The sequence below is a fragment of the Dendrobates tinctorius genome, unplaced genomic scaffold (genome assembly GCF_039654945.1).
Source record: "Dendrobates tinctorius isolate UK_male_01 unplaced genomic scaffold, ASM3965494v1 ptg000211l, whole genome shotgun sequence".
NCBI lineage: Eukaryota > Metazoa > Chordata > Amphibia > Anura > Dendrobatidae > Dendrobates > Dendrobates tinctorius.
Window position 1 is genome coordinate 10,028,005 of NW_027361878.1, and position 25,934 is coordinate 10,053,938.

Here is a 25,934-nt window from a genome sequence, read left to right on the forward strand (position 1 = left end):
GACAGGACCACTGAAGGGGTGCCTAGGCGAAATGTGAACGCAGCACCCTTAGGGTAAGTTCATACAAAACTGAATTCTGCCACTAAAATCAGCTCCATTCATCTGAGGTTGAGGCAGCACGGAGGCTCAGTGGTTAGCAGCACTGTAGTATATATGGGATGACATCAGTGTCGGACTGGGGTGCCAAGGGCCCCGCTTTTGGGCTACAAGCAAATGTGACAATAGCCTCAATCACAGATTGATATAAAAATGAGCAGGGTACATTGGTAAATGAATAAGTTGCTGCCTTTATCTGTACATAGTGATTCGAGTATATTGTGCTCATATAAGAGGTGGTGGTCCATTCTTGCAGAGGGGCCCACCGGAGGATTCTCCTGTTCACCTGTTGGTCAGTCCAAGCCTAGCTGACATGATGGCTCAGTGGTTAGCACTGCAGTGCTGGGTTCATATCCCACCAAGGACAACATCTGCAAGGAGTCTGTATGTTCTCCCCGTGTTTGTGTGGGTTTCCTCCCACATTCCAAAGACATACTGATAGGGAAGCTAGATTGTGAGCCCCAATGGGGACAGAGGAATATGATGGCGCTATAGTAGGAACGTATAATATTTTGTAGATGGATTTCTGCAATGTCTGTGCCGATGAAACAGAGACCTGCAGACATCTCACCTCCATGTGTGACCCTACCGTCCACAACCTGCAGTTGTCACCAGGATGCAGCAGCCTCATGGTCACTGTGCTGCAGGCGGGGTCTCTCCGTACTTGTCCTCCCCCTCACCCAATACCAGCTCTGGTGCACCTGATGATTGCCTCCCCCCAATGGGCGTCTCATCCAGCAGCTCCCTGGGCGTGGGCTGCACACATTGTTCCAGAGCAGCAGAGAGCAGTCAATGCAGCAGCTGCACAGACAGCAACGCCCAGATTCCCCCATTCATCTGCACTCTGCAGCCCCCCATCGCATGGGATCTCACAGGGTGCTGGGATCACATCCTGCAGGCTGCTCTGTTGACATCACCACTTTTGCATTGCTGAAACTTTTCAAGACTCATCCCCCTCCTCCAGTGCCAGGAGCTGGGTGCTTCTCCCCCTATTGTGGTGGGCTCCTTGCAAGGAACCTCTGGTGAGTGGTTGATATCTGTAGCTGCAATATCTTCTGCCATTTGTGCTTTTGATCAGATTGATTTCTTTGTGTGATGCAGTGTATCAGGGCATCTGTGTAGTGGTAAATATTGACTTGTGTACACGATGTGATACAATGTATCAGGATGAATCAGTTGGGTACTGCACCTCCAGACAGCAGCTCTGCATGAATGAGCTCATCCAGTCCTAGTGTGACCTCACTCCCAGAATGAAAGTGCATGGGCGGAGTGGGCTCTCACCCCCCTCCATGTGCTCATTAGGTACCCCCATAGGACTCCCATATAGATACCCCAATTGTGTTGTGCATTTAGCGCCCCGATAGCGACCAATTTACCTACAGAACGAGGATTCCTGGATGTCGTCTCAGCAGTTATTACTGATTTTCTTTTTACATTTTTTTTTTTTTTTTATAATCTTTGTGCACCTCCCTTTTTTCAAATATTTTGTTTATAAGGTTCCGTACTGTATTATGGACAAAGTGTCAACCAGTGATTCTCAGTTCAGCCAATATATATATATATACATATATATATATATGTGGCCCCTTGTTGGCGTGTACAGTTATTTATTTTTTTATATATAAAAATATGAACAGTAGTTTTTATTAAATATTATATACAAAATGGAAAAAAATTCCAATATTGCCTCCTGTTAAGGTTTCTTTGGGTACATACCTGCAGAATCGTGTGACTGTTGCCACTATTACGACTCCTAAATGGGATTGTAACATAATTTTCTGAGTCCCATAATAATACTAAATTGCCTAGATATGTGATATGATGTCAGTAGGAAATGCATGACAGTGTCACTTGTTTGGTGTTCAATCTTGGAAAGCTGATTGACACGACAGCCTCTGTGAGAACCAAGGGCGGACATACCAAAAGTGCCCAAAAGATAAGGGGACCACTACTAGCTCCAAAGCAAGTGAAATTGTGCATTATGATGAGCTATGGGCCCACATAATATTCTTGCCCAAGAGCCGGCTTCTGTTTGTGTCCGCTCCTGCTGAGAACCGTAATGTTGGTTATCGATGTGAATACACCCTTTTATAGTAAAGGAATTTTTTTTTTTTTATCTCGGCATCCATGTGCAATTGTTAACTTATTATGTATTACATTTTCATGAATCCCAACTTTTAAGTAATGTTTTTAATCCAGTGGCCAAAAATAATGTGTGGTTGGTACAATTTTAGGTTGCCTCTTAATAGAACATTTTTGGCAGTGGACAACCGTTTTACCCACGAAAAACGCTGGAATTTTTTTTTTTGGCAAGCCGGTTGAGGGCTCTGTGTGTCAAATGACTATTCCAAGGCCAGTCCTGGTTTCTTCTCCCCACCTCTGCCATGCGTCCCACCAGTTCTGGTTTCTTCTCACCTCTGCCATGCTTCCCGCAAGTACTGGTTTCTTCTCACCTCTGCTATGCTTCCCGCAAGTACTGGTTTCTTCTCTCATCCTCTGCTATGCTTCCCGCCAGTGCTGGTTTCTTCTCCCATCCTCTGCCATGCTTCCTGATACTGCTGGTTTCGTCTCCAAACCTCTGCCTTGCTTTCCGCCAGTGCTGGTTTCTTCTCTCATCCTCTGCCATGCTTTCTGATACTGCTGGTTTCTTCTCCCCACCTCTGCCTTGCTTACCGCAAGTGCCGGTTTCTTCTCTCATCCGCTGGTTTCTTCCATCCTCTGCCTTGCTTCCTGCCAGTGCTGCTTTCTTCTCCCCACCTCTGCCATGCTTCCCGCAAGCGCTGGTTTCTTCTCCCCACCTCTGCCATGCTTCCCGCAAGTGATGGTTTCTTTTCCCATCCTCTGCCATGCTTCCTGATACTGCTGGTTTCTTCTCCAAACCTCTGTCTTGCTTTCCCGTCAGTGCTGGTTTTTCTCCCCACCTCTGCCATGCTTCTCGCAAGTTCCGGTTTCTCTCATCCTCTGCCGTGCTTCCTGCCAGTGTTGGTTTCTCCTCTCATCCTCTGCCGTGCTTCCTGCCAGTGCTGGTTTCTTCTCTCATCCTCTGCCATGCTTCCAGCCAGTGCTGGTTTCTTCTCCTCACCTCTGCCATGCTTCCAGCCAGTGCTGGTTTCTTCTCCTCACCTCTGCCATGCTTCCAGCCAGTGCTGGCTTCTTCTCCTCACCTCTGCCATGCTTCCAGCCAGTGCTGGCTTCTTCTCCTCACCTCTGCCATGCTTCCAGCCAGTGCTGGTTTCTTCTCCTCACCTCTGCCATGCTTCCAGCCAGTGCTGGTTTCTTCTCCTCACCTCTGCCATGCTTCCCGCCAGTGCTGGTTTCTTCTCCCATCCTCTGCCATGCTTCCCGCCAATGCAGGTTTCTTCTCCTCACCTCTGCCATGCTTCCAGCCAGTGCTGGTTTCTTCTCCTCACCTCTGCCATGCTTCCCGCCAGTGCTGGTTTCTTCTCCCATCCTCTGCTATGCTTCCCGCCAATGCAGGTTTCTTCTTCCATCCTCTGCCTTGCCTCCCGATACTGCTGGTTTCTTCTCTCCACCTCTGCCATGCGTCCCACCAGTCCTAGTTTCTTCTCCTCACCTCTGCCTTGCTTCCTGCCAGTGCTGGTTTCTTCTCCTCACCTCTGCCTTGCTTCCTGCCAGTGCTGGTTTCTTCTCTCATTCTCTGCTATGCTTCCCGCCAGTGTTGGTTTCTTCTCCCATCCTCTGCCATGCTTTCCGATGCTGCTGGTTTCTTTTCCTCACCTCTGCCATGCTTCCCGCCATTGCTTGTTTCTTCTCCCATCCTCTGCCATCCTTCCTGATTCTGCTGGTTTCTTCTCCAAACCTCTGCCTTGCTTTCTGCCAGTGCTGGTTTCTTCTCCCCTCCTCTGCCATGCTTTCTGCCAGTGCTGGTTTCTTCTCCCCTCCTCTGCCATGCTTCCTGCCAGTGCTGGTTTCTTTTCTCATCCTCTGCTTTGCTTCCTGCCAGTGCTGGTTTCTTCTCCCATCCTCTGCCATGCTTCCTGCCAGTGTTGGTTTCTTCTTTCATCCTCTGCTATGCTTCCCGCCAGTGCTGGTTTCTTCTCCCATCCTCTGCCTTGCTTCCTGATACTGCTGGTTTCTTCTCCTCTGCCATGCTTCCCGCCACTGCTGGTTTCTTCTCCCCACCTCTGCCATGCTTCCTCCCAGTGCTGGTTTCTTCTCTCATCCTCTGCTATGCTTCCCGCCAGTGCTGGTTTCTTCTCCCATCCTCTGCCATGCTTCCCGATACTGCTGGTTTCTTCTCTCCACCTCTGCCATGCGTCCCACCAGTCCTGGTTTCTTCTCCTCACCTCTGCCTTGCTTCCCACCAGTGCTGGTTTCTTCACCCATCCTCTGCCATGCTTCCAGATACTGCTGTTTTTTTCTCCAAACCTCTGCCTTGCTTTCCGCCAGTGCTGGTTTCTTCTCCCCTCCTCTGCTTTGCTTCCTGACAGTGCCGGTTTCTTCTCTCATCCTCTGCCATGCTTCCTGACAGTGCCGGTTTCTTCTCTCATCCTCTGCCATGCTTCCTGACAGTGCCGGTTTCTTCTCTCATCCTCTGCCATGCTTCCTGCCAGTGCTGGTTTCTTCTCTCATCCTCTGCTTTGCTTCCCGCCAGTGCTGGTTTCTTCTCCCATCCTCTGCCATGCTTCCTGCCAGTGTTGGTTTCTTCTTTCATCCTCTGCTATGCTTCCTACCAGTGCTGGTTTCCTCTCCCATCCTCTGCCTTGCTTCCCCATACTGCTGGTTTCTTCTCCCCACCTCTGCCATGCTTCCTGCCAGTGCTGGTTTCTTCTCCCCACCTCTGCCATGCTTCCCGCCAGTGCTGGTTTCTTCTCCCCACCTCTGCCATGCTTCCCGCAAGTTCTGGTTTCTCTCATCCTCTACTGTGCTTCGTGCCAGTGCTGGTTTCTTCTCCCATTTTCTACCATGCTTCCCAATACTGCTGGTTTCTTCTCCAAACCTTTGCCATGCTTCCCGATACTGACAGTATTCACCCTATGTGCAATTTTAGAGAGAGACTTGTCAGAATAATTGAGTGAGGAAAAACCGCCGGGGGTCTGCCTTGAACTAGTCATGTGAGACACAGTTCCTGCTTGGCTCTTCAAATATGTTTTCTCTAAAGTGTGTTTCAGAATGCATTCTAAATGGTAGAAGCCAGTGTCTGATTCATAATGATCGTACAAAGTGCACAAATACAGTGTACACTTGAGCACCTATTCATCAAAGCAATTTTGCCAGATTTCTGGTGTAAAGTGTTTTGAAAAGTGACATTTTGATGCATCTCTGAGATGCACAAAAATTGGCGTCTTTGATGCCAGTCTTTTCAGCGCCACCAAAATACGCAGAGCTGGGGTGGGACGGTGGCATGTCAGGGACTGAAGTAAGTTTTCTGGCGTGGCGCACTGAGGTGTACGCCATTCGTCGGATGCTCCAGATTTATGAAGAGGATCCTCTGACTCTTAAGCCCCCTAATCAAGACCAGTGAGAGATTTGCCTTGAAGAATTGGAGCCTTAGGATGTGTACATGATGTGTTTTAAGTTTTTTTTTTTTTTTTTTCCCTGAAATGTTTTCTTGCCGTTTTTCCTGTGGTCAGGTCACTTCTTTCAGTTACCTCGTGGCTTCTGAAGCCTGAAGTGATTTAAAAAAAATATGAGAACATGAAACGTATGCCCAGCTAGTTGTTTTGACAGTGCTGTGCATCTGTTAATTTTTCTTATTTTTTCACATCTATTGAGCACTTTTTCAGGCAGGTTCCAAATGGAATCTGCTTAATAGTACTTTAAAGCGCACACCCTTATGTGCACATTTTTATTTTACGAGTTTCTTCTTTGAGTAGACCCGAGCAAAAAAAAAAAAAAAAAATGCTTGGAACAAAACTATATATTTCTTTTGTAAAATCACTTTGGTGTTCATACGTTCAGATTTCTCTTTTTTTTTTTTTTCCACACTTAAAGGTTTTGAAAAACTCCTGTTGGGAAATGGAGACTGTTTTGTTTTGAAGCAGCAACTGAGTGGAAACTCTCCCAAATCTCAAAACTCCTCAGTTTCCACTCGAAAACTCGGCAAAAAGACTGTTAGTTTTCTGTAGCAACTTCCGATGGATCAGGTGAAATCCACAGCGGCCGACTTGAATCATTGTACGTGATGGAACACGGCAATTCAGTATATTGCTTAGTGGACTTTGCCAAGTCCTGTGGTTTATCTCCCATTAACTGGCATTTAAGTGAAATAATGGCTTAGGAGTACTCATTGTGACACTGGGATTTCCTGTGCTCACCAGAGGAAATTATTCTGTGATTCCATATATGCAAAAAAGGTGCAGATCCACTTGTAACTGCATTGTGACTTTATTATCAGTGCACCTACAGGACATATCATTAGAAATATCATCCAATAGGATATCGCCCATTTGGATCCAAATTAGGCCGTCTTGTGGCACAGTTGTCTCATTTTTATGTCCTACTGGAACTCTTAAAAAAAAAAAAAAAAAAAAAAAAAAAAAAAAAAAATTGTCAACTGGTGAACCTTTTTTAAATATGTTCATTCCATTATTTGTTTTTTTTCTATATTCAATTGTATCATGAATTGCAGTTTGTACATGGAGAAGCAGCGAGGCAATCTTCTTAAGGATGTAGAAAGAAGCAACACCTGAATGGTGGACAGATCTAAAATAGCCAAGGAACGTGCAACAATGAGTGTTACACCAACATGTTAGGTGCCAGTAATAAATCCCATGTCACATTCAGACTTGGACTGGCCAACAGGAGAATCCTCCGATGGGCCCCTGGTCAGGTTCGGACTGGCCCACTGGAGAACAGGAGAATCCTCCGATGGGCCCCTGGTCAGGTTCGGACTGGCCCACTGGAGAACAGGAGAATCCTCCGATGGGCCCCTGGTCAGGTTCGGACTGGCCCACTGGAGAACAGGAGAATCCTCTGGTGGGCCACCACCCTCTTATATGAGCAGCACTTAGCACTATATACTTCAATCGCTATGTACGGACACAGGCAGCATCTTATTCTTGTAACAATCTTCCCCTGTTCATTGTTATATACACTAGTGATTGAGGAGCGAGATTGCATGTACCGGTAGTTGAAAAGTGGGGCCCTGGAGTTGGTTACTGGCGGGCCCATGGCGCCCCATTCCGACACTGGTCACAACCATTTGCCTCATTGGCTTCTCTTTCCAGCTATTCGACTTCCAGGAATAGAGAATTGTGAAATGTCCTGTGAAACACTGTTACATATGATAGGAATTTCTTACCACCAGCTCATCACTGTCTTATTCATTCTTCCTTTTTACCAAGAAATGCTACTTCAGTGGTAAGAATCTCATTTGATGCAGTGACTTAATAGTTCCCGGTACATATTTGTGCTTTGGAACCTTGTGCAATGGATGTATTTGTGGAGTGATATCACATTATCAGCAATGATGTCATACCTGTCACTTGATGCATTAGGTAAAGTCTCCATAATGGAATCAATAATGGCTTGTGAGTGTAAAATTGGTTATAATGGTCTTTTCATACAGTAAAATGGCTTCAAATCATTGAATCAGCAACTAGTATCAGCTGGGTATTCAGGCAATGCTGTAGAGGCCCACATGTCTTTCCTTCCGTTCTGTGCCGATGATGGGGCTCGGTAGAGGACGAGTGACTTATTATAGTGAAGGCCGATAGATCGATCGCTGACTGTCTCTATTAGCTCATGTCCTCATCTCGCCTTTGCTGGAAAGAAATGCAGATAATTTATCAAAAAAGTGTTTTGCAACCATTTAACTATGTGTCTTATATTTGTCACTAGTTCCACTGTCTGTTTTTTTGTTTTTTTTTTTTTGTCCTCCTCTTCAGCGTCAGAGATTGGTGTAAAATGTTTAGTAAGAAAAAAAAAAAAATTCTCTGATAAGATACTGTATATTGCAAGTTTTCTCATATTCACTTGTCACTCAGAGAAGCTGAGACTTGGGGTGCTGTTTTGCATTTCTTTTTAATTGTACAAAACTGATGGGGGGGCAACAAGGTGGTCTTCTCAAATGAGCCACAAGCATATCCAATGTGTATCCCCAGTAGACCGGTGACAAACTAGGTGACCGCTGCAGCCGATCAGCAAATGTCACCTGACCATATTGTTAGCCTCAGTATGGAAATTGGGGGAATAGCACCAGTCGGGGAGATAAGTATACTCTGTTTTTGTGCTATTTAGCTGAGCTTTAAGAAGGGTCTGTCAAGTGATGGAGACCCCCTTTTAACGTTTTATGTAAATTTGTTAAATCTACGTAATTAACTTTACAAGATCTGTACATGTGCTTCTATTCCAGTCTGTAAATGAGCCTTCTCAATTGAATTACTTGTTCAATTTTGCTGCTGTTTAAGCCTACCCGTTCTGCCACTTTATCCTAGACGTTTAGGTTGTAATATGATCTATATAATGTGTACCTGGGGTAGGCCGGGTACCCACGATCCGGAACGATCAGTGCTTTGGACTTGGCGTATGATCGCTGTGCCCAAAGCGCCGCCGTCTATTGAAGGCAGGTAAATCCGCATGTGATCACTGAACCGTGCGCAATCACCGCGTCCAATACATTCTATTTATCTCATTTCTCTTGGGGAAACTATTGTCTCCGCAAGAGAAATTGACCTGCTGCTGTCTAGAAAGACACGCCACATGTCCGTCTCCGTGAGTGTGCCGCAGGTGTCTCTGCATTCATAGTTGACATGGGGTTTCTTGAGATCCCATCCACTATGCTGTAACATCTGGACGCTGCACAAGTACATTGCGTCCAACCTGCAGCGTTTACTGATCGTCTGCACATATTCTAATAAGGAAATGTCTATATAATATAAAGTACCTTTTTTAAATGGGGTTTTCCACCTCTCGGATATTGGTCACCTAGCCAGTGTGATGGAGCTGTGGCGCTGCGCTCCACACCGTTAGCAGCTCTGGCAGCAAGATGTAAACCGCAGATGGGTGGAGGCACAGGCTGTTGGACCCCCACCTTTGTGATATTAATATCCCAGTGGTGGGAAAACCTCTTAGAAATGAAGCTCTAGTTTCTGAGCCAATGAAGAATAATTTGATTGCTTAAATTGCCCCTTTAGAAGAGTCACCAGTCCAAACATGTCTATTGTTGTAAAATTCTTGCAATCTTAATTTTAAAAACCAATTCTGGAGAACTTTCTCCTAGAAGTCTGCGTTGCGCTGTTCTTCTGTTATGCCTCCTGGAAAGTTTATGACAAAATGGAAAAAGTGTTTGTTGCGCACACATTATAAACCCTCCTCAGTAAGACCGGGTGTGGATATTTGTGTATTGTGGTCAGAGTAGGAAGCGGGATCCATGGACTGATCTCGGATCTCCTGACTCAAACTTGACAGTCTCTTATACGCTTAGAAGGCTACTGAGTTTGGGTTGGGATACCCATGGCTGGTCTGAATCATGGACTTTGACACACAGATGTGACCTGATCTGCACTGTTTATACTTTCTCAAGCAGTGGCATGGACAAGCGATGTTGCCAGAAAGAATAGTGACACTTCGTTGCAGTACCGCACCAGCAATATTCTGCTATTTTATACTTCCATTGATTTCTTTGGAGCCTGCAGCTGAAGGAAACAATTTAAATTCTAAAATTATTCACTAATTTCCGAACACATTTTTAGGGTAGGGCTAATTAAGACCTATGTCTTCTGCAGAAATAAAAACTGAATGTGTGAAGGAAGTCGCTATGTGTCACATGTAGCGAGATCGCTGTCGCGTCACAAAATCGGTGACGCATTAGCGATCTTGCTATGTGAGACAGGGCCTTAAGTCATGTGGCAAGGCTCGTTAAAGAGTCTATGTTGACTTTTAGGATTGCTATTTCCATGGATGGCACTAGAGTTCAAATGCTCTACCTCTCTGAGGCAATTAGCATATTTAAAATCCCAAAGAAGTATTGTATGGCCTATAAGTCTCCTTAAGGCCCCGTTCCACGCTTCAATGTGCCAGCGATCCCACCAATGATCCGACGTGGATGGGATCGCTGGGACATAGCTTGATCGCTGGTGAGTTGTCACATAGGCAGACTTACCAGCGATCAGGACCAGCGAGCACGCAGGTATCCAGGGTAAACAGCGGGTAACTAAGAGCTGCGCGGTGCTTAGTTACCCGCTGTTTACTCTGGATACCAGCTCCCAGCGTCTCCTGTATGGCGCTGGGAGCTCGCTGATCGTTGGTCTCTCGCTGTCACACGCAGCGATGTGTGCTGCCCAGCGGGAGACCAATGATAGATTTATGGCCCAGACCATTAGGCAACGATTAACGATCAGCCAACTGATCGTTGATCGTTGCTACGTGTCGCACGCAACGATGTCGTTTCAACATCGCTGCAACGTCACCAAACTGGTGACGTTCCAACGATTTCGTTCACAATATCGTTGCGTGTAACGGGGCCTTTACTCTTTCATGTCACTCTCCACAAGGAGAAATGTTTAAATTAGATACTAGCTCAATAACCTGTGAGGATTAGATACATGGACAGTTACTGTGATCTGAGTAGAGCACTCGTGAGCACCTACCGAACATTACGGAGATCTGATCGCCGCTATGACATGACGACTCGGCTCAGATCACAGCAATTACACGTGACAGTCGAAAATTGTAACTCAGTTTTGGGCTATAATGAAGTATTGCCAACATCCATCTACAGCCATGAACAAGGCACTCCAGAGGTAGTGCCCATTTCACAACTAATAGCGCCACAAAATAGGACATATGGTGAGATACCAACCGCAGTCTCCTATGGTCTGGGGACTTCAGCATTTGCAGAGTTTAGGCGACATGCTGTTTATATATTCTATTATGTGTATATATAAACCATTTCACTTTTATACATTAATAAATAAATGTTTGCACTTTAAGAAAAAGTCAAACTTTACTACTGTCTCTCTAAAGACTGACCATTATCGGTCAACATTTTATTGTAAAAAAAAATTTACTGAAGCTCTGGTATAGTAGGCTCCACTAAGTGTGTAGTTCAGCTTTTAAGAATTTACTTTTTTAAGGTTGCCATAAAGGGAAGTGTTAAGCAACTTGTCTCTTTACTGGCATACCTGTTACATATCCAAAGTCTTTTGACATCAAACTAAAAGAGGAAGCTCTGTCCGCCCGCCAACTCCTTGAATTTTCAAACTACTTTATCGTACTCACTATTCCTTTAGGTATTTGCTTTTGTTAGTCTGGTTTATGGACTTTCTCTCAATCTATTGTATAATTGTACCATCATAGAATACTTTAATTGGGCATCTGACACTGATCTAAATAAAGACTAAAATAAGGAGCTCCTACTTCCATGCACAAATCTCCATGTGAATGTTTCCAGAGGTTCTCAGAAGTATTAATAACTGAAGACAAATCCTTGATCGTAGGGCAGATGTATTAGTGGGACTTCCTGTAAGTACGGCAATCCTTTTGAATTTCTGAACTGCACAGAAAATATAGGTCACAGTCAGGAGTACAGTACATGCCCCTTTACAAAAGATTAAAAGTTATTTGTACAGCAGAATCTGTAGTGACTGAAATCTGCGCGCAGAGGCCTATCCACTCTATAAGGTATAGTTGTAGGGTGCAAGTGTAGGTAACAGCAGGCTCGCAGGATGCAGTGACGAGACGCGAGACTGGTTGAACTTTGAAAAGCAAACTTTTATCATTTAAAGCCGCTAGGGCTATACTAAGCAACCAAAAAGGAATAACAGTTGTCCTTGCATGGACTCAGTACATCCAAACACTATTTGAAAAGAACACGACTAACCCGGTCGAGGCCGGTTACTATGTGGCCACGGTATGGCTGTCTACGGGTCCTTATACTCCTATAATGTCACTTATCCGTCCTGACGTCCCTCGGCGTCTGTGGAAGCTGCGTTGCTGATGAAGCGGCTTTGGCGTCTTTGAGACTGCCTTGGCATCGCAGCCGCTGGGCCCAGCTGCTGAAGATTTGGAGTAGTCTTCGGGCGTTCCAGCGCCCAGAGGAGTTGGGGCACAACAGGCCCTGATGGAGTCCTGAGATGAAGTAACCCCCTGTTGTAACAGCGGGGTTGCGCTTGTTATCGAGTTCAATGGGACTCCTGTCCCCAAGCAGGATTGTGTCACAGTGCTCAAGAGTGGCGGTTTACTGGCCGTGCACACAGCCTGGGGCTGTGTGTAGAGTGTCTCTGTTGGTGAGGAACAGGCCCCAACTGCCGACTGCAGCGGGGTGAAGGCGGCTGTGAGTGGTGATAGACAGGCCGCAACCACGGACTGACGTGAAACGGCAACATCCGCGGGTGGCAGCGGGCAGGCCGCAACCGCGGGCTGAAGGGGGATGGCAGCAGCCAAGAGAGGGAGCGGACAGGCCACGGAGGGCTTGAGCTCAGCAGTAACGGCCAAGGATGACCGGGGACAGATCGTAACCCGGGATTGGGGTGAAGAGGCAGTCCCCTGTTGGTAAGCTTGGCGCTTCTTTCCTGAGGGCCACTGCGTATCTACCCTCTGCTGCTTGTCTCTTCTCTGAACTGTCAGGGTCCTTCCCGTTCTCTCACGCCCCCTCCGTCTCCTGCTCCGTGTCTGACGTATCACCAACTGACTCCTCTGCGCGCTCCCTGTCCCTTTTATACTTGCCCCTCCCCTTGCTGTCCTGTCACTCTCAACAGTCCACTCTCCTCCTCTGTTCCCCGGGTACTGTTTCCTTAGGAACTCGGATGGCGGTCCCCTTGGTTCCGGCCCGGACACTCTGTGGGGGTCCTCCTCCCTACACTTGCAAGCACATAAAGAACTCTACAATTGGCTTTCTAATGTCTTTTAGAATCTCTTTAAAGTGAATCATTAGTTTTTAAACTTTTGTACAGTTGTGCTCAAAAGTTTACATACCCTAGCAGAATCTTTGCTTTCTAGGCCTTTTTTCAGAGAATATGAAAGCATCGGGCCTCCATCGAGTCAATCGCATCGGGAGTAGGGTGGTAATGTCACGGTGGGGGCAGGCTTTACAGCGTTGAGAATCCCCCCCCCCCCATGTACTCACCCACCTATCCACTCTTTCCCCATGTGCTGATTTCTCCTGTCTGTGTTCTCTTCTTTCACCTGTCTACCCCATGTGCTATCCCCCTTGTCTGCTGTCTCTCTCCTTTCTGTGCTGTGTTCTCCCCTCGTGGTGTCCCGTTTGAGCTGTCTCCCCCCCCCCCCCCCCCGTGCTCTGTCTCTCTCACCCCTGTGTCTGACCATGCACAGAACATACCACAGCTCCTGGGCAGGGGAGGAAGCAAAAGACAATACTGACATTACAGCAGGAGATCGCAGAGGATTCATTTTGTGAGGTAAAATATTTTTAAAAAAGTCAGTGAAATATTTTACCTCATTACCTGAATCCTCTGTGATCCCCTGCTGTAATGTCAGTATTGTCTTTTGCTTCCTCCCCTGCCCAGGAGATGTGGTATGGCTCCGTACACGGTCAGACAATTTTTAAAATGAACTTTTGTTTGTAGGAAAACCCCTTTAATGTGACTGGCTTCCTCTGCCTGTAGACACGTCACGCATCTGCCGCTGGGATCAGCCGAATGATTCACTGTGCCTGCGTGGAATTCGCGCAGTGTGAAGGTGCTCCGCTGGTGGTACTGCTCAAGAGGGAGTGAGAGTGTGTAATGTGACAGTGTTCCGCTGGTGGTACCGCACAATAGGTTGGTACCACCAGCAGTTTCCATATTGAGACACCCATCACTTGGGTGTCCCAATATGGCGGTCGGTGAATTTCCTCCGCTTGAAATTCTGGGATACGGTGACATCTGGACAGAACAGTAAATGAAAACATTACAAGGCAATTATATAAATAGATAACACCAAATCTTTTTCTCCACTCATGGTTAGTGGTTGGTGGAAGCCATTGATTGTCAAACTACTGTGCTTTCTCTTTTTATATCATAATGACAACCCAAAACACCCAAATGACCCTGATTAAAAGTTTACATACCCTGGTGATTTTGGCCTGATAACATGCACAGAAGTTGACACAAATGGGTTTGGATGGCTACTAAAGGTAACCTCACCTGTTACCTGTTTGCTTGTAATCAGTGTGTGCATAAAAGCTGAGTGAGTTTCTGGGATCCAGGCAGACTGTTGCATCTTTAATGCAGCCACTGACGTTTCTGGATTGTGAGTCATGGAGAAAGCAAAGAACTGTCAACGGATCTGTGCGAAAAGGTAGTTTAACTGTATAAAATAGGAAAGGGATACAAAAAGATATACAAGGAATTGATAATGCAGTCAGCAGTGTTCAAACTGTGATTAACAAATAGAAAATCAGGGGCTATATAAAAACAAATCCACGGTCAGGTAGACCAACAAAAGATTTGTCCACAAGTGTCAGGAAAATTGTTCAGAATGCAAAGAAAAACCCACAAAAAACATTAGCTGAAATACTGGACTCTCTGAAAACTAATACTGTGGCTGTTTCAAGATGCACAATAAGGAAGCACTTGAAAAATGGGCTGCATGGTCAAGTCGCCAAAAGAAAGCCATTACTGCGCAAATGCCACAAAGTATCTCGCCTACAATACACAAAACAGCACAGAGACAAGACTCAAAACTTCTGGAACAAGGTAATTTGGAGTTATGAGACCTAAATTGAACTTTTTGGCCCCAACCATAAACGTTACATTTGGAGGGAGGTCAATAAGGTCTATGATGAGAGGAACACCATTCCTACTGTAAAGCACAGAGGTGGATTGCTGATGTTTTGGGCATGTGAGTTACAAATGCACAGGAAACTTGGGCAAAGGTGAAGAAAAGATGAATGCAGCACGTTTTTGGTAAATACTGGAGGCAAATTTGCACTCCTCAGTCCGGAAGCTGCGCATGGGACGTACTTTGACGTTCCGACATGACACCGATCCAAAACACAAGGCCAAGTCAGCTTGTCATTGGCTACAGCAGAACAAAGTGAAGGGTCTGGAGTGGCCATCTCGGTCTCCTGAACTCTATATCATTGAGCCACTCTCGGGATCTCAAGCGTGCAGTTCATACTAGACAGCCCAGGAATTTACAGGAACTGGAGGCTTTTTGAAAAGAGTGGGCAGCTTTACCATCTGAGAAAATAAAGAACCTCATCCATAACTACCACAAAAGACTTCAAGCTGTCATTGATGTTAGAGGGCGCAATGCATGGTATTAAGAAATGGGGTACGTGAACTTTTGGTCAGGATCATTTGTATGTTTTGGGTTGTCATTATGATTTAAAAAGAGAAAACACAGTAGTTTGACAATAAATGGCTTCACCCCACCACTAACAATGAGTGGAGAAAAAGATCTGGTGTTATTCATATTCTCTGAAAAAAGGGGCAAGAAAGCAAACATTCTGCTGGGGTATGTAAACTTTTGAGCACAATTATATATTGAAGCCAGTGAAAGTATCGCTTGTTGGTGATGGTTCCGGGAACCCACACCAATGGGTCGAAACCATGTTCTGAAGTAAGCAGTTCCTGCTGACCTGCTCGCATAAGGTGGTGTATGGAGCCAATAAGTCTATGGGTCCGTATACAGCTCCGAGAGTTCATGTACAGACCCGTAGACTTATTAATCAGCCCATACATAGCTCTGTGCAAGCAGCTCATGCATGCTGCAATTGGCACCGAGACTCGGCTGAGTCTAGGCTCACTCGCACCCATATAAGTATTTGGGAGCAAGTGACACAATGCACAGCACTCGGATATCATCCGAGTGTGGTGCGATATACGCCAGCCACGGAGGAGATGGAGAAATTACTTTCTCCGCCTCCTCAGCAGCTGTGCTCCGATTCTCTGTCGAAGAGTATCGGAGCACGGTAGCATTACACTCGGCTCCTGCCTGCAGCAGAGCAGGAGCTGAAGGTCATTAACATATCGTATCGATGCCATACGCTAGTGTGACTCCAGCCTTATGGTAAAATACTGCAGTGAAGGCCTAGTCTTTTATTGCTGTTGTATTAAGTGGAAATGTCCAGGTACAAATACCTCTTTAACCCCTTCATTACCAAGGGTGGTTTGCACGTTCATGACCGGCGCAATTTTTACAATTCTGACCACTGTCCCTTTGAGGTAATAACTCTGGAACGCTTCCATGGATCCCGGTGATTCTGACATTGTTTTCTCGTGACATATTGTACTTCATGTTAGGGTAAAATTTCATTCAAATAACTTGCGTTTATTTGTGAAAAAAATGGAAATTTGGCGAAAATTTTTAAAATTTCGCAATCTTCCAACTTTGAATTTTTATGCCCTTACATCACAGAGATACGGCACACAAAAAAACTTGATAAGTAACATTTCCCACATGCTTACTTTACATCAGCACAATTTTGGAACCAACATTTTTTTTTGTTAGGAAGTTACAAGGGTTAAAAGTTGACCAGCGATTTCTCATTTTTGCAACACTATTTTATTTTTACGGACCACATCACATTTGAAGTCACTTTGCGGGCTCTATATGATAGAAAATACCCAAAAGTGACACCATTCTAAAAACTGCACCCATTAAGGTGCTCAAAACCACATTCAAGAAGCTTATTAACCCTTTAGGTGTGTCACAGGAATTTTTTTGAATAGTTAAAAAAAATAAATGAACATTTAACTTTTTTTTCACAAAAAAATACTTCATGTTCAATTTTTTTCTTTTACCAAGGGTAACAGGAGAAATTGGACTGGAAAAGTTATTGTGCAATTTGTCCTGAGTACGCTGATACCTGATATGTGGGGGGGAACCACTGTTTCGGCGCATGGCAAAGCTCAGAATGGAAGGAGCGCCGTTTGACTTTTTCAATGCAAAATTGGCTGGAATTCAGATCGGACGCCATGTCACGTTTGGAGAGCCCCTGATGTAACTAAACAGTGGAAACCCCTCACAAGTGACCCCATTTTGGAAACTAGAACCCCCAAGGAACTTATCTAGATATGTGGTGAGAACTTTGAACCCACAAGGGCTTCACAGAAGTTTATAACGTACAGCAGTACAATTAAAAAATCATTTTTTCCACAAAAATGATCTTTTCACCCTCAATTTTTATTTTCCCAAGGGTAACAGGACCCTAAAAGTTATTGTGCAATTTGTCCTGAGTACGCTGATACCCCACATGTGGGGGTAAACCACTATTTGGGCGCATGGCAGAGCTCGGAAGGGAAGCAGCACTGTTTGACGTTTTTGGCTGGAATTGAGATAGGACACCATGTCGCTTTTGGAAAGCCCCTGATGTACCAAAACGGTGAAACCCCCCCACAAATGACACCATTTTGGAAACTAGACACCCCCCCCCAAGGAACTTATCTAGATGTGTGGTGAGCACTTTGAACCCCCCCAGTGCTTCACAGAAGTTTATAACGCCTGGGCGTGAAAATAAAAAAATCTTAGTTTTTCCACAAACATGATCTTTTAGTCACCAATTTTTTTATTTTCCCAAGGGTACTAGGAGAAATTGGACTCCAAAAGTTGTGCAATTTGTCATTAGTACGCGTATCCACCCTATGTGGGAGAAAACTACTTTATGGGCACATGTCAGGGCTCGGAAGGGAAGTAGTGACTGTCATGTCGGACGCTATTCACACCACAGCGTCCGGCAGGCAGAGGTAGTTCCACCTCCGTCCACTATAGCCTCAGTGGCGCCGACTTGATTTTCTCAGGCTATCGGGGGTTAATCTAGCTGGAGATCAGGTTGGATGTTTGGTCACGCCCACGGTCTTTAAATAGTCGTGCTGGCCTATGGGCGTCGCCGATTATAGCTTGTGTTTCATACCAAGTGGTTCCGGTCTGGAGTGGAGGTGTTGGAGAGAGAGAGATTCGTATCTGGTGGCGTATGATCCGTTGTTACCTTTTCACCTTCCCATATTTGTGTTTTGTTTGGCCCTGTTCACATTACTGTATAGTCCTGTGTGTATGCGGCGCGGTGCAGTTTAAGTTCTCCCTGTCTGTCATTATTGTGTGGGGCTTTGGTGGTTTGTCTCCTCACTGGGTGGAGGGTTAAGCTTAGGGCTGAGCAGGAGATAAGGAAAGGTTGGAGGCTCAGGCATTTGCACCATCAGCAAAAACCCTGGGTTGAGGGTCAGACAGGTTTTCCCCTAGTTAAAGGGACACCACAGGGGCCCCAGGTATTTCAGCCTTAGTTGACCTAAGCCCCGAGTGACAGCGACGTTTTGGAATGCAGACTTTGATGGAATGGTCTGCGGGTGTCATGTTGCCTTTGGAGAGCCCCTGATTTACCTAAACAGTGGAAACCCCCCACAAATGACCCCATTTTGGAAAATAGACCCCCTAAGGAACTTATCTAGATGTGTGGTGAGCACTTTGAACCCCCCCAGTGCTTCACAGAAGTTTAGAACGACCGGGTGTGAAAATAATAAAAATTGTATTTTTTTTTCAACAAACATGATCTTTTAGTCCCTATTTTTTCTATTTTCCCAAGGGTAACAGGAGAAATTGGACCCCAAAAGTTGTTGTCCAATTTGTCTTGAGTACGCTGATACCCCATATGTGGGAGAAAACTACTGTATGGGCACACGTCGGGGCTCGGAAGGGAAGTAGTGATGTTTTGGAATGCAGACTTTGATGGAATGGTCTGCGGGTGTCCTGTGCATTTGGAGAGCCCCTGATGTACCTAAACTATTGAAACTCCCCACAAGTGACCCCATTTTGGAAACTAGACCCCCCACGGAACTTATCTAGATGTGTGGTGAGCACTTTGAACCCCCAAGTGCTTCACAGAAGTTTATAACGCCTGGGTGTGAACATAAAAAAATAAAAAAAATAAATTTTTTTCACAAAAATGATATTTTTGCCCCCGATTTTATTTTCCTAAGGGTAACAGGAGAAATTGGACCCCAAAATTTGTTTTGCAATTTGTCCTGAGTAGGCTGATACCCTATATGTGGGGGTAAAACACTGTTTGGGCGCATGGCAGAGCTTGGAAGGGAAGGAGCACCATTTGACGTTTTCAACGCAGAATTGGCTGGAATTGAGATCAGACGCCATGTTGCATTTGGAGAGCACCTAATGTGCCCAAACAGTGGAAACCCCCCAATTCTAACTCCAACCCTAACCCCAACACACCCCTAACCCTAATGGGGAAAATGGAAATAAATACATTTTCTTTTAATTTTATTATTTTTCCCTAACTAAGGGGGTGATAACGGGGGGTTTGATTTACTATTTATGGCGGGTTTTATGTTTGGCAGCTGTCACACGCTAAAAGACGCTTTTTATTGTAAAAAGTTTACATTACTACATATTGAGAGCTATAATTTTTCCATATTTTGACCCACCGAGTCATGTGAGGTCTTATTTTTTGCGGGACGAGTTGACGTTTTTATTGGTATCATTTTCGGGCACGTGACATCTTTTGTTCGCTTTTTATTCCGATTTTTGGGACGCAGAATGAACAAAAACCAGCGTTTCATGAATTTCTTTTGGGGGGTGCGTTTACACCGTTCCGCGTGCGGTAAAATTGATAAAGCGCTTTTTTTTACCCTTCGCCACGACAGCACCCACTGGAGGTATCGGATCCGCCCCATTTGGAACAGGAAACCCTACAGGAAAGATAAAAGGGGGCGGTCCGCCTTTCCTCCTCAGTTTTGGTTTCCTGTTCCAAACAGAGCCACGATATCCTTCAGGAAAGAATACCTGGGCCAGGCATGCCGCCTGTGCCGTCTCCATGTGAACGGCAGGGGCTGTGGTCCGGAGGCAGCGTCGGGGGAGATTCCGCTAGACGGCTCCCCCCTCGTCTGGTGAACGAAGGGCGATGACGGAGTCCGGGGAGGGCCGCCCCGTCTCACCCAGGAGAGCGCCGGTAGGCACCGGGACGCACCGCTACTGGGAGTGGTAAGAGCGCCAGTGGCGCAGAACAAAAGAAAAAAAAAACAGCAACGGTGGCGGTGCATAGAGGGGACCGCATAGAGAGCGGGGGCCGCACATCAAAGCGGCGCGGTAGCCGGCCGGCGCAGAGTCTCCTGACCCCCCGGAAGTAATGGTTGAACTTCCGGGGCGGGTTGGCTGAGAGCGCGTCGAGGCATGCGCGCGGTGATCCCAGGGAGGAGGGGCAACTTCCGGGGGGACTGCAGGAAAAAAAAAAAGAGAGAGGCAAATTATTTAAACAGCGGCCCAGCTGAGCGGCGATGCAGCAATGTCGTCCCCAACGGAAGCGCACGCTCCAGCGGGAGATTCTGCAAAAGGTAGCTCCACCAGGGACCGCAACACCGGCCGCAGGAATGAAGCAGGAGAATCAAGGCCTAGGATGGGATCTCAGCCATCTGATCCGGTAATATAAGGCTTCACTGGGTGAGTGTGCAAAGTATATACTCTGCCTACTAAGCTGACCTCTCCTCCCCCCCGCCTTGGTGTCCCCCTCTAGACCAAGAAAAAGGATAAATCCAAGCATAAAGAATGTGCGTTATGCTCTGAACCTCTCCCTGACTCCTACCCTAAGAAGCTCTGTAAGCAGTGCACCAGAGAGACAAAGCAGGGGGCCGCATTGTCGACAAGATATTAGAGCTATAATCAGGGAGGAGATACAGGCTATAAACCGCGCCAAAACTCCCTCAGAGACTGGCAGCAAAAAGCAGTTAACCCTCAGCTCAGAGTCAGAGGAGGAAGGGGGGTTAATCTCTGACTCCTCACTCACATCCTCGTCGTCATCAGACATGGAGGGACGGTCATGTTTCCCCCTGGATAGTGTGGACAACCTAGTCAAATCGGTGAGAAGCACTATGGGGTGTAAGGAACCAAGGGGTGCCCAAACCGCACAAGACATAATGTTTGCGGGATTGGCGGAAAAGAAAAGGAGAGCGTTCCCGGTAATACCGGCAATTAAGGCCCTAATAAAGAGGGAATGGGAAAAACATGACCAAAGAAGTTTTCTCCCATCAGCCTCAAAAAGAAAGTATCCATTTAGCGATGAGGAGCTATTAAAATGGACCAAAGTGCCAAAAGTGGATGCCGTTATATCCTCTACCTCGAAATAATCGGCTATTCCAGTAGAGGACGCAGGCTTGTTGGCAGACCCGTTAGACCGCAAGGCAGAATCATCATTGAAGAGGTCTTGGGAATCTACCACGGGTATTTTTAAGCCAGCGGCAGCCAGCACATGCACCACTAGATCTATGCTCGTGTGGTTGGACCAGCTGGATCAGCAAATCGAGCAAAAGGTGTCCAGAGAAAAATTACGGGCCGCTATCCCATTAATTAGAGGGGCAGCTGCCTTTATGGCTGATGTGTCGGCGGACACTCTACGGCTGGCAGCAAGATCAGCAGCTCTTGTGAACAACGCCAGAAGGGCGCTGTGGATGAAGAGCTGGAAGGGGGACGCGCAATCAAAGGCTAAGATTTGTGCAACCCCGTGTGAGGGCGAGTTTCTCTTCTTGAAAGCCCTAGACGAGATACTCGCCAAAGCAAAGGAGAGGAAGAAGGCGTTCCCTGACTCTTCTATCATTTTCTATAGGAGAACCTTTAAGAGGCGACCGTTTGGAAGAAGGAGGCAAACGGAAAGATCAAATAGATGGGCCGCAAAAGAAGAGAAACAAAAGGGTACCATGTTCAGGGGTCCAACATTCCGAAGGGAAAATAGAAATTAAAAAATCAGACCCACCTGTAGGGGGTAGATTACGGTTCTTTTATCCAAAATGGGAACAAATATCCTCAAACCCATGGATCTTGGGTATTATTAAAGAAGGAATGAAAATAGAATTCCTTCAAAACCCTTATGATTTCTTTATCCTAACCCGCCTTAACTCTATGGCCCAACAAAAGGCCCTCGAAGAAGAAATTCGGAGCCTACTATGCAAGGGGGTTTTAGTGGACGTCACAGAGGGACAGGAAGGTAGAGGCTTCTACTCTCCTTTATTTTTAATTTCCAAACCAGATGGTACGTTTAGAACAATTATTAATTTAAGGAAGCTTAATACGTTTATAAAAAATAAGTTTAAGATGGAATCAATCAGATCCACCATAAAGCTTCTCTTTCCAAATTGTGTGATGGCGGGAATTGACTTAAAAGATGCTTATTATCATCTTCCTATCCATAATAGATACCAAAAATATCTAAGGGTCGCAGTGGTGTTCGATGGCAAGGTCCGTCATTTTCAGTACACAGCCATGCCTTTCGGCCTCTCAACAGCGCCAAGAATCTTCACCAAGGTGATGGCAGAGGTGATGGCCTATGTTCGTCAAAAAGATACTTTAATCGTACCTTACTTAGGCGACTTCCTAATAATCGGGAACTCGGATACCCAATGTACCGAAAGAGTGGCTGATGCAATCTCATCTTTGCAGGACCTAGGCTGGATCATCAATATACAGAAGTCCAGGCTCGTTCCGCAATCCCTCCAGATGTTTTTGGGGTTCCAATTGAACTCCATAACCCAGAAATGTCTACTTCCTCAGGTAAAGATTTCACTAACAAAAGAGAAAGTAGAGGCAGCCATAGACCACGCATGTCTCCGAGAGGGGCAATGTCGCTATTGGGGTTGCTAGATTCCTGTGCCCCTGCAGTCCGGTGGGCCCATTATCATGTCCGCACACTTCAGCATCAGATCCTCCAGGAGGAGAGGCGACATGGTGGTCACCTCGAGAGCAAGATAACTCTAACTCAGGAGGTCTTAACTTCTCTGGAATGGTGGTTAGATGATGACCATCTATCCTCAGGAGTCCCATGGGTCATAGTACCATCTGGTATCCTAACCACCGACGCTAGCCCCCAAGGCTGGGGAGCCCATATGGGGAATAGCTTTTGTCAAGGAAGATGGAATAGAGAGGAGAGAGAATACTCGTCTAATTTAAAAGAACTGACAGCAGTATACTATGCTCTACATCATTTCCTTCCACAGCTCCAACAGAAACATGTCAGGATCCTGTCGGACAACACCACCACAGTGGCCTACATAAACAGACAAGGAGGTACTCGATCAGAGACTCTGATGTCTTCTGCGGCAAGAATCTTAAGCTTAGCCGAAAGCAATTTGTTGTCCCTCTCAGCTCTTCATATCAGAGGAGAGGACAACCAAGAAGCAGATTTCTTAAGCCGACACACACTTCGGCAAGGGGAGTGGTGCCTCAATCGCCAAATCTTCCAGAACATAGTAGCTCTATGGGGGCATCCTCAAGTGGACCTCTTCGCCACAAGGGAAAACAGACAAAGACCTTTGCTTCCCTGTCTCCAGCAGATCACCCAGACATACTGGATGCCCTCCAGGCCTCATGGAAATTCAAGCTGGCATACGCCTTCCCTCCATTGATTCTCCTGCCACAAGTGATTCGGAAAATCAGAGCGGAAAAGGCGAGAGTAATCCTGATAGCACCATTCTGGCCCAAGAGACCGTGGTTCTCGTGGCTACAAATTATGTCAGTGACAGATCCTTGGGTTCTCCCCTCAAACCCCAACCTACTCTCCCAAGGCCCTTTCTTCCACCCTCAAGTGGACAACTTACACTTGACGGCTTGGAACTTGAAAGGCACCTATTAAGATCAAGAGGGTTTTCGCAATCATTAATTACTACGCTCCTACAGAGCAGGAAGCAGTCCACAACCCAAATTTATAAAAGAATATGGAAGAAATTTCTACAGTTTCATACAGCATCTCATACAGCAGAAGTCCCGATAGTTCCTATCTTAGAATTCCTACAAAAAGGGAAGGAATTGGGATTGTCAGTAAACACACTGAAAGTACAGGTGTCTGCGTTGGGGGCGCTGTATGGCCATAATATAGCAGGGAATAAGTGGATATCACGATTCATTACAGCATGTGAAAGAATAACTCCGGTTCACATACCCACAATCCCTACATGGGACTTGAACTTGGTGTTAGACGCCCTGACAGAAAAACCTTTTGAACCGATAGATACGATATCCCTTAAATATTTATCATTTAAGACGGCCCTCTTGGTAGCACTGACATCCGCTAGGAGAGTGGGTGATATCCAGGCCCTGTCCATAGATCCACCCTTTTTGCAGGTATACCGGGATAGATTAATATTAAAGCCAGATCCCTCATACCTGCCTAAGGTATCAACAAAGTACCATAGGTCTCAGGAGATACTCCTCCCAACCTTCTTTGAAGAACTCTACTGTAATTCCCTGATTATTGGCCTAGCTATATGGTACCAGTCACCAGCTCAAAGTGATCAGCTTTCAGTCTTATTTTATTCGCATCTTTTATTTTATTCACATTTTATAATATTTGGAAATTGTTTATCGTGATCTGTATGGGTTCCTTAATTCCAAGGAAAAGTCTCTAAACATTAGGCAAAATGCATAAAGAAGTGACGTTAACAAAACAATGATACCATCATTGTATGTATGGAATAGTTTCAGTACTGGAGGTGTGCTGCTCTCCTTAAGGACCTTTCCCTAAATTTTTCTTCATGGAGCCCGTTAACAAGGAAAGAGTTAAGCTGCCCACCTCAGGAAGAACAAGAAATTGTTTGGGAATAACAGGAGGGGCCGGGAGGAAGGAATAGGCTTCCCAGCTCCACTTCCCATCACACACTCTGGAGATACACATGTTCCTTACAACTCCACATGCACGGTCTATATATACACCTCAATATATTCACGTAAATGCTGAAGTGCAAGCAGTTCATGAGCATAAATGCACAGGGAGGACACTTTCTTGAAAGGGTGTATTACATACAGTACCAAAGGGAAATATCGGCTTGTCCTGTTTGGATTGGTGTTTAAATGATCACGTATCCTAGAATCTCTAAACCCATGTGAATGAGTTTTATATGAATAAGGTTTCCCCCCCCTTCATATTATTAACCAAAAGTGACGTCACATAGTTTAGTTGGGGGCGAGAAGGCAGACAGTTGTATGAAAGTGTTTGCTCCTTCCTGATTTCCTATTCTTTTGCATGTTTGTAACGCATAAATGTTTCAGATTACCAAACAAATGTAAATATTGGGCAAAGATAACACAAGTAAACACAAAATGCAGTTTTTAAATGAAGGTCTTTATTAAGGGAAAAAGAAATCCAAACCTGCAGGGCCCTGTGTGAAAAAGTGATTGCTTCCCTCAATTAATTTTGTTATATCTGTGGTTCATCATATATCTTTGGGAGTCGGCGTTCAAATTCCTCAGTCACACTCAGGCCCGATTACTACCACACCTGTTCTTAATCAAGAAATCACTTAAATAGGATCTGCCTGATAAAATGAAGTAGACCAAAAGATCTTCAAAAGCTAGACATCATGCCACGATCCAAATTCTGGAACAAATGAGAAACAGTAATTGAGATTTTAGTCTGGAAAAGGTTATAAAGTCATTTCTCAAGCTTTGGGATTTCAGCAAACCTCAGTGAGAACCATTATCCACAAATCACGAAAAGCATGAAACAGTGGTGAACCTTAACAGGAGTGGCCGGTTGAACAAAATTAACCCCAAGGAGCGCAGCAAAGACTCATCCAAGACGTCACAAAAGACCCCACAACAACATCCAATGAACTGCAGGCCTCAGTTAAGCTCAGTGTGTATGACAGTGCCTTCTGGGATAAGTGAAGAGTCTCCGCGTCTCTCAACGATCACTGGGTTTTGGCCGTTGCAGCTGAAAAGAGGAAATCGGAGAAACCAGGGGAAGAGTCTTGAGGAGATCATTTGCATATTCCCAGTGCCTTCTGGGATAAGTGAAGAGTCTCCGCGAGCTCAACGATCACTGGGTTTTGGCCGTTGCAGCTGAAAAGAGGAAATCGGAGAAACCAGGGGAAGAGTCTTGAGGAGATCATTTGCATATTCCCAGTGCCTTCTGGGATAAGTGAAGAGTCTCCGCGAGCTCAACGATCACTGGGTTTTGGCCGTTGCAGCTGAAAAGAGGAAATCGGAGAAATTTTGGCTCA

At 45.8% G+C, this 25,934-nt stretch overlaps 1 protein-coding gene across 2 annotated transcripts in view; it reads left to right on the forward strand.

The window, feature by feature from the left end:
• The first annotated feature begins 778 nt into the window (after window positions 1–778).
• The window catches only part of HRAS (HRas proto-oncogene, GTPase), an 88,324-nt gene continuing 63,168 nt past the window's right edge, over window positions 779–25,934 (forward strand). The window contains exon 1 of one of the 2 annotated variants that reach the window (XM_073554419.1): window positions 779–1,118. The gene's annotated coding sequence lies outside the window, so the exon portion shown is untranslated. The remainder of the gene's footprint in view (window positions 1,119–25,934) is intronic. The other variant, XM_073554420.1, reaches the window with a different exon arrangement.